A 13,514-nucleotide genomic window follows, 5' to 3' on the forward strand; every position below is an offset into this window, starting at 1 on the left:
AGCACACAAAAACAAATGGTTGCCTCATTTTTCTGCAAGACGGGACATATTGCTACAATAGTGCTAGAAGATCAAAAGACAGTTAATTCAGAATGGTATGTGACAGTTTGTGCCCCATGAGTACTGTCAGCTTGGTGTGACAAGCGGCCGAAGTCAGGAACCCGGCACCTGCTCTGGCAACACGACAACGCTGCCCCGCACACTTCCGCTAGAACACTTGACTATTTCAGCTCAAAAAACGTGACTATTCTGCCCCACCCCCCATATTCCCCTGACCTAGCCCCCTGTGATTTTTATCTTTTTCCAAAAATTAAAGAAAAATTAAAAGGAAGGCGATTTGAGAACAAAGAAGATGCGTTGGCTGCGTATAATTACGAAATTTCTGTGGTGTCTAAAGAAGAGTGGTTATCGGTATTTTCTAAGTGGTTTAGACGGATGAAAACGTGTATACGTGTTCACGGTGAATACTTCGAAAAAATAGATAGCTGTAATAAAGAATAAAGTATGTAAATTTTGAGTATCTAATTTCTTTTGGCATGACCCTCGTACGTCTTATCTGAGACCACGTTTTTGTTAGTTAGTTCGCAGATTTTTTCCACAGTAGTTTTACGGAAACGCACGAGCGTGTCATTGCTATAATTTCAGCAATCTCAGTGCAAGAAGTACTGACTCTGACCGAATTAGCATGATCAATACGAACGTTGTCGGGAAAATACGAAGGGAAACTATTATGCAATACATCTATATCTGTAGTTACCTACCTTGCATGATTAAAAACAGATTCACCACAAGGATTGAACGTTTGCGCTGAACTTTTTGATCAACTACCACACACTATAGCGTAGATTGTTTAGATATCATTTAGAAGTTAACATCTAAGTTGGAATTAGCTCTTTGCTTACTGAACTCAAACTCAATTAATCTGAAGGTCAAACAGCGAACTTCCCGGGACCTTAACAAGTTTCGACTAAAATCTTAATTATAACGCGACAAAGTACAAGGATTAAATAAGTTAATAGAAAACCCGCCCGAAGCTCCAGCTATGAGCTTCGGGCTGTAAAATGTAAAGTTTATGTGTCCTGAGAATAGGCTCGGTTCGGGCTTCTAAGTGGGCGTATCTGGGAAGACCAACTGGTGGCCGTCCGGCGAGTCGGCCTAGTGTACGTAGCCGAATGGCACAAACGCTCACGAAACGCTCGCGCAACGAAACGCTCGTAGATATCTATCTCCGCTCTTGCGTATTGGCGCGGCGAGCCAGACTACCTTTCGCGGCGTTTCGTTTTCGTTTCGCGTCGCAGAAATGCCATTCGGCTACGGCACCTGATATTCTCATTGCTAGCCTGGAATTAACTCTGAAGATCTATTTTGTCTATTTTAAAGTAACTTCTTAAATTCGAAAATGATATACTATTTTCATTATGGAAAAATAGAAAACTTTTGGATAGACGGCAGCAGCCACTGCGTGTGGTACTGCTGACAAAGACCACATCTCGGACACTGGCGATCAAATATATGAAAGAGGCGCGTTCTTAGCACACCTTCATAACTAAGCTCGTATAGGTGAACGCGTACCATGCTTGTATGAGTGAGATGACAGGTCGACTGTTCGCATTTTTGACAGGCGGTAGCTGTGAGGTAACCGAGAGGGGGTGGGCAGCACTTTCAGCGGGTAGCCATACTGTACGATAGTACTCTTTATTATACTGTGCAAAGACAATCGACGGCATCCCATCAACGACGGCTTCGGTGTCTTGTTCGGGGAAGGGATCACGTGTCCAAGGTATATTCCCAAAGCGGATCCCAGGCTATCATGAGCCGTGGCAAAGTACCGGAATAACGCCTCTCCTATCGGTATCAACTCAGGTGACTCTTTACAACACTTTTATTGGTTTGCCGAGCGCTCGGAGCGTCCGGGACCTTGATTCGACTTGCCAAATTTGACGTTTCGTGTTTATACTCCGTTGTGAATAAAATTTGACGTTTCGTGTTGATTCTCCATTGTGAATAAATTCGCATAGGTACAGTCAGCTGCAGAGAAAAGTAGACCCCCTTGCCTTGTGTACAGATCTGTGAAAAATATAAATAAGAATAAGACTTTTGCAATCTACAAGTGACAATTGTGATAACCAAACTAAACCATAATATTACCATTATTAACTGTATTATAAAAACCGGTCAAGTGCGAGTCGGACTCGCCCACCGAGGGTTCCGTACAAACTTTCAAACTCCCCAGTTAAAATAATCTCATGTTTTCACATAACTCTAACGACTTGACTAGAAGACAAAAGTATAGGTACTAATGAGCATTATTGTGTATAGCGCCATCTCTCTGTGAATTCGCTAACTAATTTGCGCGACCATAGTATGTTGGTTTTTCAGGGATTATTCTTTATAATGTTAACCGATTTAAACAATTTTTACTTTATTGGAAAGAAGATGATTTACGTAACATCTCGTATTAATTTGAAGTACTATATACATCCGCAAAGGTGGGTAAATTAAAATTAAAAAACCGGCCAAGAGCGTGTCGGGCCACGCTCAGTGTAGGGTTCCGTAGTTTTTCGTATTTTTCTCAAAAACTACTGAACCTATCAAGTTCAAAACAATTTTCCTAGAAAGTCTTTATAAAGTTCTACTTTTGTGATTTTTTTCATATTTTTTAAACTTATGGTTCAAAAGTTAGAGGGGGGGGGACGCACTTTTTTTTCCTTTAGGAGCGATTATTTCCGAAAATATTAATATTATCAAAAAACAATCTTAGTAAACCCTTATTTATTTTTAAATACCTATCCAACAATATATCACACGTTGGGGTTGGAATGAAAAAAAATATCAGCCCCCACTTTACATGTAGGGGGGGTGCCCTAATAAAACATTTTTTTCCATTTTTTATTTTTGCACTTTGTTGGCGTGATTGATATACATATTGGTACCAAATTTCAGCTTTCTAGTGCTAACGGTTGCTGAGATTATCCGCGGACGGACGGACGGACGGACGGACGGATGGACGGACGGACGGACGGACGGACAGACAGACATGGCGAAACTATAAGGGTTCCTAGTTGACTACGGAACCCTAAAAATCTGAAAAGTTTTTTGTGAATAGAAAAAAAAGTTTTCAAGATACAAACACGATTATATTTTTCCTGTAATATTTAGCATTAAACCAATGTTTCCTAAAAATTTCATAATTTTTCGTTGGTAAACTTCGGAGATAAGGGGGGGGGGGGAACGGTATTTTTTTTACATTTTCCTTCAAAATTCTTTTTTTTTCCACAACAAAAAAATTATAAAAAATAGTTTATTTACGTTCAATTTGAGCTCTTTCTAACGATACCCCACTTGACCTAGTAACTTGAAATTTACAGTTTGCCCCCCTTTCATTTTGGCCATTTTCTACAATTAAAATTAATAAATTAAAAAAAATTATACCTTCTATTTGTAGAGGTTCACAATGTTCACAACTATTCCAAATTTCAAGTTGATAGCATTAGTAGTTCTCGAGATATTTAGGAATGTGACAGACGGACAGACAGACGGACAGAGTCGCACCATAAGGGTTCCTGTTGTACCTTTTTGGTACGGAACCCTAAAAACAAAGTTATTTCTTGTTATATTATATTATAAATTAATATTTTTGTATAGTTGATCGAATCAAGACTTGATAGAATAACCTAACCAGAAAATTAAAATTTTGAAAAAACCTCCTACATACACATTACACACAGTCGATTTTTTTTCATGAAACATGGATAAGAACACTTCCGACTAAGCTTTCAAACAAAAAACTAAATCTAAATCGGTTCATCCATTTGTGAGCTACGGTGCCACAGACAAACACACCCACACAGATTTTAGAGACGTAACTTTGACAGTAAATGTGAGTGGAATAAGGCTGGGGATTATTACCCAGATAAGTAATTAAATTTCCCCCAAATATAATGGTACCTGAAAGCTTTTCAAGGGTGATCGTTATGACTGGAGTCCGCCAGATGCCGATATTAAATTTTGGAGTTATTTTAGTGTTTTCGTTCGATTGTCTCGTAATTTTAGGAATAAGACAATCCAGAAACTGAAGAAGGTTATAAATAATTTGTGAAAAAATCCTTCTTGAAATTTTGATACTAAACTTATATGGCTGACTAACTAACAGACTAAACAGACCTATGTACGGATGTTTGCTTATCAACACGTGCCGAGTACACGTGTTTTAGAGAGAGACAGAGCTATTGATATTGACACCTATGTAGTCCAATAGTGGAGCGATTCGCAAATATTTTTACGTAAATATTATTTTGTGGAACATTCTTATTTATTTTGTAAGTAATTTCGCAATGAAATATTTTATCTGTTACTAAATGTTACATTGAATGATATACTCAGGAAGCATAATAACCAATATTAGTCATTATTATTTCTTTGACTTGTAAATGAAATCCAGACATAATATCGGAACGTTACGCAGCTGACAACTGTCAGTGTCAGTATTCCGTCCATGTGAATGTAGTTTGTTGATAAATACGTTTTTCCAACCTGTTTTGCACCAAATAATAGTAAATTTTATGAGTGAAGACGTGACTAAACATGTGATAAACCATCAAAGATACTACTCGTTAAAACATTCAATGAAATCCCGAAGGAAACACGCACCAAAAAGTTGGTCAAGGAAAAGTTGATTCGCCGCAAGTTCCATATGCAATAACGAGTCCATTTCCTCGTCACAGACGCTTGTTCTGTTACAACTCGCCCCCAAGATTGACTATTTTTTACAAATTACAAAGTAGTTTTGTAAAAAATTGCAATCTGATCTAGCAAAAGAAGCAATAAAACTGAATAAAAGAATAAAAGAAAAATATTTCTAGATCAGTCGGAAATATCCCCCATTTCTAATCATGTGGTGTGTATTCCAATACTATGCAACTGCTAGCGACTCAGTTTTGAAATCAGCTCATCAGAATCTCGACAATGAACCATGATAACCCCTTTCTCAGAGTCCACGCATCGCCAGGGATATCAGGTTGTGAATCTGATAAGTCCTACTAACCCGTTCTTGCTAGCTCGTTCCCCGGTCGCGGCGAATATTCATTCCATCCACACTGTTGGACCGGAATAATTATCGTAATAATTTCAACGAGTTCACAATAACTTCCCACGCAATTACGAAGAAACCTTTAGAGCTCTCATTATAAGTCCAGAGCCTTCAATCTCCATTGTCGGAACTCAAACCAATTTTTCTACCTAATCACTCCAGCCACATGTTTTGGCGCATGTCTCATACTTGAATAAAATATACCGACTTAAAGTTTATTTGAGTGTGTTTTTTTTTTTTATAAAACAAACCTTAAATGACATAAGCATGTACCTCAACTCGGTACCATATCATGATCAAATGAAGAAATGATTTGATGATACTAAACTTCACATATTTGAACACATAACAAGGAACCAAATATTGAAAAGAGCCTCGTTCTCACTAGACGATATCGGCCCTTAAATATGTCGATTGTCAAATACATCCCATTCAAGATGAGGTGTGTGGATTCAGTGTGGGTCTTATTACCTTGTGTAGTTAGTAGTCACAAAAAACTACCCTTGAAATGGGTCGAATCCATTGGATTTTAACCTAACCAATAAGAATTTTATGACTAATGTGTTCCCAAAATTCCCCCCTTGTTTGTTCCCCGCAAATTCCGACCAAACTAGTTTTGACCACTTTCCAGCGCTGTCTGTCTATATCAATCCACTCATTCTATAAAAAAAAATTCAAGACACACATCATTCAGTCATTCATCCCATTCAAAACATTCTTACATCTATAAACATTCATCATCTCTAAATTATTCACACACACACACACAATGTAACCATTCTTACTTCCTCATTCGCTCTTTCACTCGATCTCAACAGAAAGCCAACGCTCTTAAAAGTAATCAAAAATAAAGAATAAAATAACTTAATAACTTCAAAATTCACGTATTCCATTTTACCCCACTCTACCCTGACTCGAAAGCAAAGAAAATTAATTTTATTTATGATAGGTTTCATTTTATACATCTATATTTAATTTTATAAAGTAATTACTAACCGCAAACAAATTTGACAATGTGTGAAAATTGTTTGATGCACATACTAAAAATAAAATGTTCGTACGAAGAAAACGTTACATTTTATGTTCACATTTTAACTAGAGTCAATTACTGTAAGTTCACTACCCTACTTTCAATTTTCCTGTCTTTGTTTTTTTTTCCTGCAGTTCATAATGCAAAATTGATAGCATAAAATGCAAAAAATTTATAAAAGTAAGTACAGTCACTTAAACAAAATAGTGGCCCTCCCTACTCCGATCTTTGTAGAACAAAATACTGACCGAGTTATGCTTAGAAACGAGGATCTGCACTGGTGGTTACCGATATTGTACAGTATACCACCCTATATAATGTAAAAAAATGATAACGCATAAATAATAAATAATAAATATCACTGCTAACTGTAATAACTAAAATGAAAAATAGTTTATCCACCGATCTCGATTTTCCTAACGTCTACCCCAGGCAGACTAGCTACTATGATGTCCAGTTATTGTTATATTAAAATAATCTAACCATACAATGTATATCCAATACATTCTTCTTACAAAATAAAGATTTAAAAAAAATTGTTGTCCATATAATGAACAGACTTTTTTATCTAGATAAAAAAAAATCCGTATTATAAATATACCATTTTATAATCCTAGGAACGAAACTACTAAATGACAGTGAAACTTTACGATGGGCTAGCCAATAAGGCCCTTTATCACACAGATCACTATAGAAATAAAATTAATTTTAGTCAAAATTTTGACTTCTACCACCCTGATAATAATAACACTGCATCTCAATAAATTTTTGAAGAACTCACGATGCATTTAAAATAATGATAATGATGATGATGATAAGAAAGAAAAATAATAATGTTCCACATAAGTATGTCGCAATAAATAAACATTCTTTACTTGTCGTCATTGACTTGTAACCAATGTACTCATAGAATTTACATTACACATCATGTAATGTTCATAATAAACGCATAATACAATTTTGCAAAAAAAAAAAGTAATTGCAGTTTTGAAGTGGTTTTCATATTTTCAATTTTTTCCCGCAAAATATGATGTATCCTTAATTTTGATATGGTTTTGATATTTTTTGTAAAATATAATGTAACATCAAATTTGATGTGGTTTTGTTAAAATATATTCCCTTTTTTTTTTCAAACTATCTGCAAAATTTTATTTTGGTTTTAATTGCCTTATGATAAAATACAAAATGATGGCATAAGTAGGTTCAAAATACTTTTATTTGATTGGATAATAATATAACAAAATAATGATTTTTTTCTTGAAACGAGCTTAAAACTTGTATTGTCCTATTCTATGTCTTCAATATTGTATAACATGCCCCGAAAGTCCTTTGCAATTTCAGACAATCCATTCCTTCTTCATGGCATTCGCAGCTGCAACAAACTTAGCAAATTGTTAACAAACACGACAATGGGTTGAGGAACTTGGTCAAAGGTGTCTCTCTTCCTTTTTTCTCCTTCATACTTGGCTAGTTCTATGATGAGTTCTTGAGTAGCTAATGATGATGATTAGATCCTGCTGGCCTCCTGGTAATATTTCAAAATTTTCCAAACTATTCTCTTCTCAGTCGGTGTCATAACCCAGGACACCATGAAACCTCTTCCGAAGACACGTTGCACACTTGATCACAATCAGCATAACCGCAAAAGATCCAGTTACTTATTTTTGAACACAGCAAGTAACTTGAAACCAATGAATATTTCTTCAACTCTAAAGTTGGCTAGTCCTTATTTGTCCAATCATTGGTCAAAAAATAAAATATTGCATAAATCGAATATCATAAACACTTGTTATTTCACTAGCGTTACTAAGCATGCACTTAAACACACACTGAAGTTTTCACCGCATGTTTCCACCGTCCTCGCTGATCCACTATGTTCAATGACAGAACACTGCTGTGGTAAGAATCTATCTTAGGTTAAAACTAAAGTTAAGTTAAAGACTTCCAATAAACAGAGGGAAAGATAAAATAAAAATCACAAGCGTTAAAATATTTTCCAAAAAAAATATGCCAACTAAGGTTGCAGGACCATCTAGGTACTTTAACCATATGAGACGTACGTCTCATTTACGTTCACCTACAATTATTATTATTATTATTTTTTTTTTCTCAAGTATGATGTCTGATCGCTAAGTGACTTTAATTTTTCTAACTCAAAAATTACTGCAGACTATAAAACTCCGTCTTGTTTGCTCAATAAAACTAGTATAGGGTAAATTAACTGGGGTTTTGAACACTTACATATATGTATTTTTCTTGATCGGCATTTTCTGTTCCATTCTTCTGTTTAGTGTGGCATAATATGGCACCACTAACAACATAATCATATTGAAAATCTTCAGTAACACGTTGGTCCTATGAGCAGGTATGAGACCAGGCTCAAAAACTCTTACTCCTCCGTTAGTTGACATCAAAAGCCGGGTACTTCAACTCGAACGTCCCACGAAATATCTCAATGTTCACTTCATGTTTTTCGCGTCCAAACTGTTACTAACTCTGTCTCCATGTACTCAAGTCAACTATACTAATTATTGAAAGCTACACAACACTGTAATTTCTGTGAAATCGTTTTCTTAAATAAAATTTAATAACTTCGCGCTCAGATTTTTTTTCGTAAGGAACTGTCACTGTCAATATTGTCATCCTCAACCGTTTTTTTTTTCTTTTATAATTGTCCTCATGGGCGTATTTTCATTGTAAACACACTAATGTGTTTTTAGTAGTCACAAACATTAAATCAACAAAACAATTATTTGATATCATAAATTTAGCCTATCATAATGTTCAAATATTTGACTAGTTATTAGAAATATATAATTGATTTTTTTTTTCATAATTTAATGAAATCGAACGAAAACTATCGTGTAAATTTGTCAATGCGTAGGAAATCGCGTGTGCGCATCGGTTTACAAAAGTGTGACCACATTAAAAATATATTGTGAGATTCTTTAAGGATCTAACAGACGGTCGGACCGCACTTGTAAGGGGACATGTGTTAGGCCCTATTTACAAAATACCGTTCAAAATCTACACAACTTGAATAGTTTGATGTGATTTAAGCAATAGAAAATTAAATTAACAAAATCTTTTGTATTTAAATACATCTATTGTATTAATTTTACTATAATGAAGTAGAGAAAAATGAAGTAAAGTTTTGTAAATGACAACACCGGACAATAAATTACTGAATTACTGAATATCTTTTGTCGAAAATTGTATGACCGATCAAGCGTACCAACTTAAAAACAATGATAGTTTGTGTAATGTCACCGATAGAACACCTTTTGGCGAAGATATATGTTATCTGTGGTTAAATTATTTTCTCTAATCTATGTCATGCTTACCGCTAATCCGCTTGTTCGCGAAAAAATGGCAGATCCGTTTTTGTTTTCTTTAGCTCATTATTAATTACGTGATCTACAACTAGAATTGTTTAAATATTCGCTTTATTTTAATCTGCTTAAACAATACGACAGGCAATTCTGCGCCGACGCCGGTCATGAACCGTCCATATTCGCCATTTTGTCATTTAGCAAACTAAGAAAATGCAATCAAAACATTATTTGCCCTAAACACGCGTTACTTCCAAATAATTTTGTCGACAAAGTGAGCCTGTTTTATCAAATTGAACTCTGAACTGCAATTGCAATGTAATTTTCCGTTAGCGAAAGTGAGGTTACGAAATTGACATGACATTATTGTTGGAAAAAAAAAACGTGAATGCAATGGACATGTGTTTTGTTGTGTTTCTCATCAAGATAATAGAAGAATTTAGTGCTCATACTCATGATCTAATGAGCAAACAGCCCATGCAAAGGATGTCTTATCGGGCTATGCCTCAATTGATAAAGTGAACTAATTGCCTACTTCAAAAGCAGTTTTGCATGAAAGGTAAGCTTTTGTTTTATTATTTGATGTGTTTTCAAACAAGTCGTCGTTTTCGAAACCCAGCAGAACATACTTGCGAACTACAACGACTAGACCGAATATATTGGTGAAATGTTGCTTATTTCATTGTTCTGTCGTCAGATAAGTTAATGATAATAAATTTCCCCACGTTACTCGTACTTTCTGACTTTCACATTGCCTAAGAGGATCTTAAATATTCTAAATGTACGTGAAATAGTCCTAACTGTCAAAATATATTTGCTACTTTCAAAGAGGTTTATATGGTTGTTTGATTTTTCAGTCAACATCTAATTGGAATTTACAATGCCCGATATTTCTACACATCTGCCACAAATTTTATGGAAAACAATATTTATAGAAACTGAACATACCTTGGTTAAACGGTAAGCATTAAAATTATATCTTTGACTAATTTATTTGATCTAGGCTACCTAACTGTACTTGGAAATTGTAACGTTGTTTCCGTTCCAACCAATAAAATTTCTCTGGATTATGGAAAGCAATATTTGTAGGACCTCAAATGAATGTCATGACATTTAAAAATAGGCATTGAAACTTGTCCAAACTTTAATTTTGTATTTTTGGATACTTGAATAAAATTATGTAGACTAAAAATCCAGACTTAGCATAGATTTTATTTCTGCTACATTGAGTTTAAACAATGTATGTATCAATTTTCAGTATATGAAATGGATTATCATCATTGAAGAACATCAACCAGCTGTCGGCAACATGCAGGTTGACTGAGGAATCCCCAGTGCGTGGTCACGGACCGTTCCCCATATATCTACTGACTTCATATAAATGAAAGGTACTTATATTTTATAATAGCTCGTACTATTTATTAAATTTAAAAGTGAACAGCTCATGGCATCATTATCTAGAAAATTGAAGTGAAGCGTAAAGCAAAACGGCGAGGCATGAGCGACCGGATAAAAATCAAACTTAACTGACTCATCATCATTTTATTGGCTAAGTAAACTTATTACTAATTTATGTCCTAGCTCATGTAGATATGAACTGCAAGGCAGGGGTTCTCAAACTTTTTTTTTATTTTTAATTTCCTTTTTGTAAATTTTGCTGTATGCATTGTTTTTTCTGACACAATATTTCTCATGGGCGTGTCTTAGTTCCAAAAATTAAGCGACGCGCCCCCGTGAATAGATAAATGAAATAATATTGTTCCTATTTGGCAGAACCCCACTCTAAAACTAAACCCTTTTCTTACGCTATCTACATGAACATTTCTAATCTCTGACGTTTCCTTTCAGTGTACTAAAGGCTCACTGATCTACACTACCAGCTCATGCTCAACGTTACTGAACAACAAAGTAATCCGACAATCAGACTGGACCCGGTCATGTTAGGTAATTTTACATACCTACTGCATACTACATACTTTTTCTGAACCTCAGTAAAATATAGTTTTATAGTAGTATTGGTGCTTATTATCTACGAGTATGCCTACTTAACAGGAATATTACACATTTTAACAAAGTACAGTATGTTGGCATACTCCTGACTTGTGAAATATTGCGACAGTTTAGGGTTCCGTATAAAAGCTGTGTACACAATCTGCCGAACATAATGATTGTATGATGTATGAAATCCTGTGAGACAATACATAGATTATAGAGTTACAACTGAAATGCAAACAAACCATCCATCGAAGGAGGTACTGTCATAGTATAACATGCGTGTAGCTATTCAGTATTCATAGAAAAATGGCGGGACGCCCCATATAATATTGTACTTCAGCGCGACAATGAATAATCGCGCCCCCATAGCCATTAGACTAGAGCCTATCTTCTTGTATTACTAGGTCTTAAATCTAGGGCTTAGGTATCCTAGGTTATTTTAGGAAAATAATCTTACATCTAGACTATGTTAGCGACCTACTTACTGACCTAACTAGTAGTTATCCTGCCAATAAATGAAATTCTGTATAACAGACGCCTGCCAGGAACATACATATCAGAGTGTTCATGAACTATATAAGACAGCATCGAAGCTATCCGATCTCCAATGTAAAGCACAAATGTGATGTAAAGCTTTCAAAATAACCCTGAAGATGGCAGAACCTGCTAAGAAAATGTACTGGGCATATAGAGAACTATTTGTTTTAACATGAAATTCTATTGCTATTGTACAAAGTGTACATACTTATGTTTCCAATTCCGGTCACTAGGTGGCAAACTCTTCTAAAGTGCTACAGTTCCGCGCCTTCTTTTATTTTAGGTACATGAATATTTTTTTCTATAAGTACCTAGTATTTTACGTACTAGCCCCGCCTATACAACAGCTATAAAAACGTACATTAAGACACAGAGTAAATAATAGTACTACGCACAGGCGCAAGGGAACGTCAAGATGCGCCAATGCCAACAATTGCTACGTAGCAATGCAACCCGAATGGTGCTGAAATCACCGTAAAATCGGGACGATGTTTAGTTCAACCACTACGATTATGAGCTAACTTCCTAGAAATCGATTTTGTCTTAGTTTACTACGCTACTTTAATTTTATTACTATGTTTTTTTTTAGATACCAGTGGAAGGAGATGAACATACAATTGACTCCGCATCGATGCATGACTTCGCCCGGAACGCGGCAAGAACCAACAATGGAAGAAAAACTACAGACGTGTTTATTAACAATAAAGTTATTTTTGTTTTTATGAAATAGCGATTGAATAAAAATATTAGGTATATGAGTTTTATTTAGAGATGAAATAAGTCAGGAAATACAGCACACCCACTCGTTTTCACAACAACAAATGTAGCCTGGTAAGGCTATTATTTATTTGTAAACCTTGGTATCCAAGATGTGTTCTATAGAGCACATCTTAGATCCCTTGGTCACGTCACCAAATGTAACTAAATCTCCGCTCACCTTACTTATTTACTTACTTACTTGACTAATCAACAGTATAGCTAACCCCCCCTTTAAATATACCCCGTAAATTTGGCCTTGTGATCGTCTAGCGTGAATAAGTAGAACCCTTCGATGTGAACCGCGATAACCTAGATCCTTTAATGAGTATCAGCTGTATTTTTGACTAATATTTAAAATCTTATTTATTTATATTTTAAAGAAGAATAAAGGTTATTGTAGCATAATAATATAGTGTTATAGAAGAGTATTTTATCAGATTTAGGCCTAGAAAGTTATATGTGAGAAAATTAATGACGTGATGAAGAAATTTTAAAATAAAAGTTAGTGAGTGAAACATACATGAAATAAATATTAAAAAATATTTTGGTAATCATCCGCTACGCCTTATTAGTGGTCCCGGCTTGGGCAAGGGCTTGCGATACGGTATGGGACCCCTGACCTGATCAAACCACTTTATCAGGATCCTAAGCAAGTAAGCCTGAAGGGCTATCTATCTACAAACTAACCCCTTTTTTATTTTGTTTCTTTTTCCCTAGCTAAACCCCCCTTTTCCCCAATACTGCTAATAGACCATAACTTCTCGATTTTTCT

General features: G+C 35.3%; 1 long non-coding RNA gene across 1 annotated transcript; it reads left to right on the forward strand.

The window, feature by feature from the left end:
- Positions 1–9,948: 9,948 nt before the first annotated feature.
- Positions 9,949–12,741, forward strand: LOC125232092. Its single transcript, XR_007177705.1, has 5 exons — positions 9,949–10,010; positions 10,309–10,411; positions 10,710–10,839; positions 11,300–11,395; positions 12,573–12,741. It is a non-coding gene; the product is annotated as an uncharacterized LOC125232092 (long non-coding RNA).
- Positions 12,742–13,514: the final 773 nt, after the last annotated feature.

This window comes from Leguminivora glycinivorella, chromosome 1, assembly GCF_023078275.1.
Source record: "Leguminivora glycinivorella isolate SPB_JAAS2020 chromosome 1, LegGlyc_1.1, whole genome shotgun sequence".
NCBI lineage: Eukaryota > Metazoa > Arthropoda > Insecta > Lepidoptera > Tortricidae > Leguminivora > Leguminivora glycinivorella.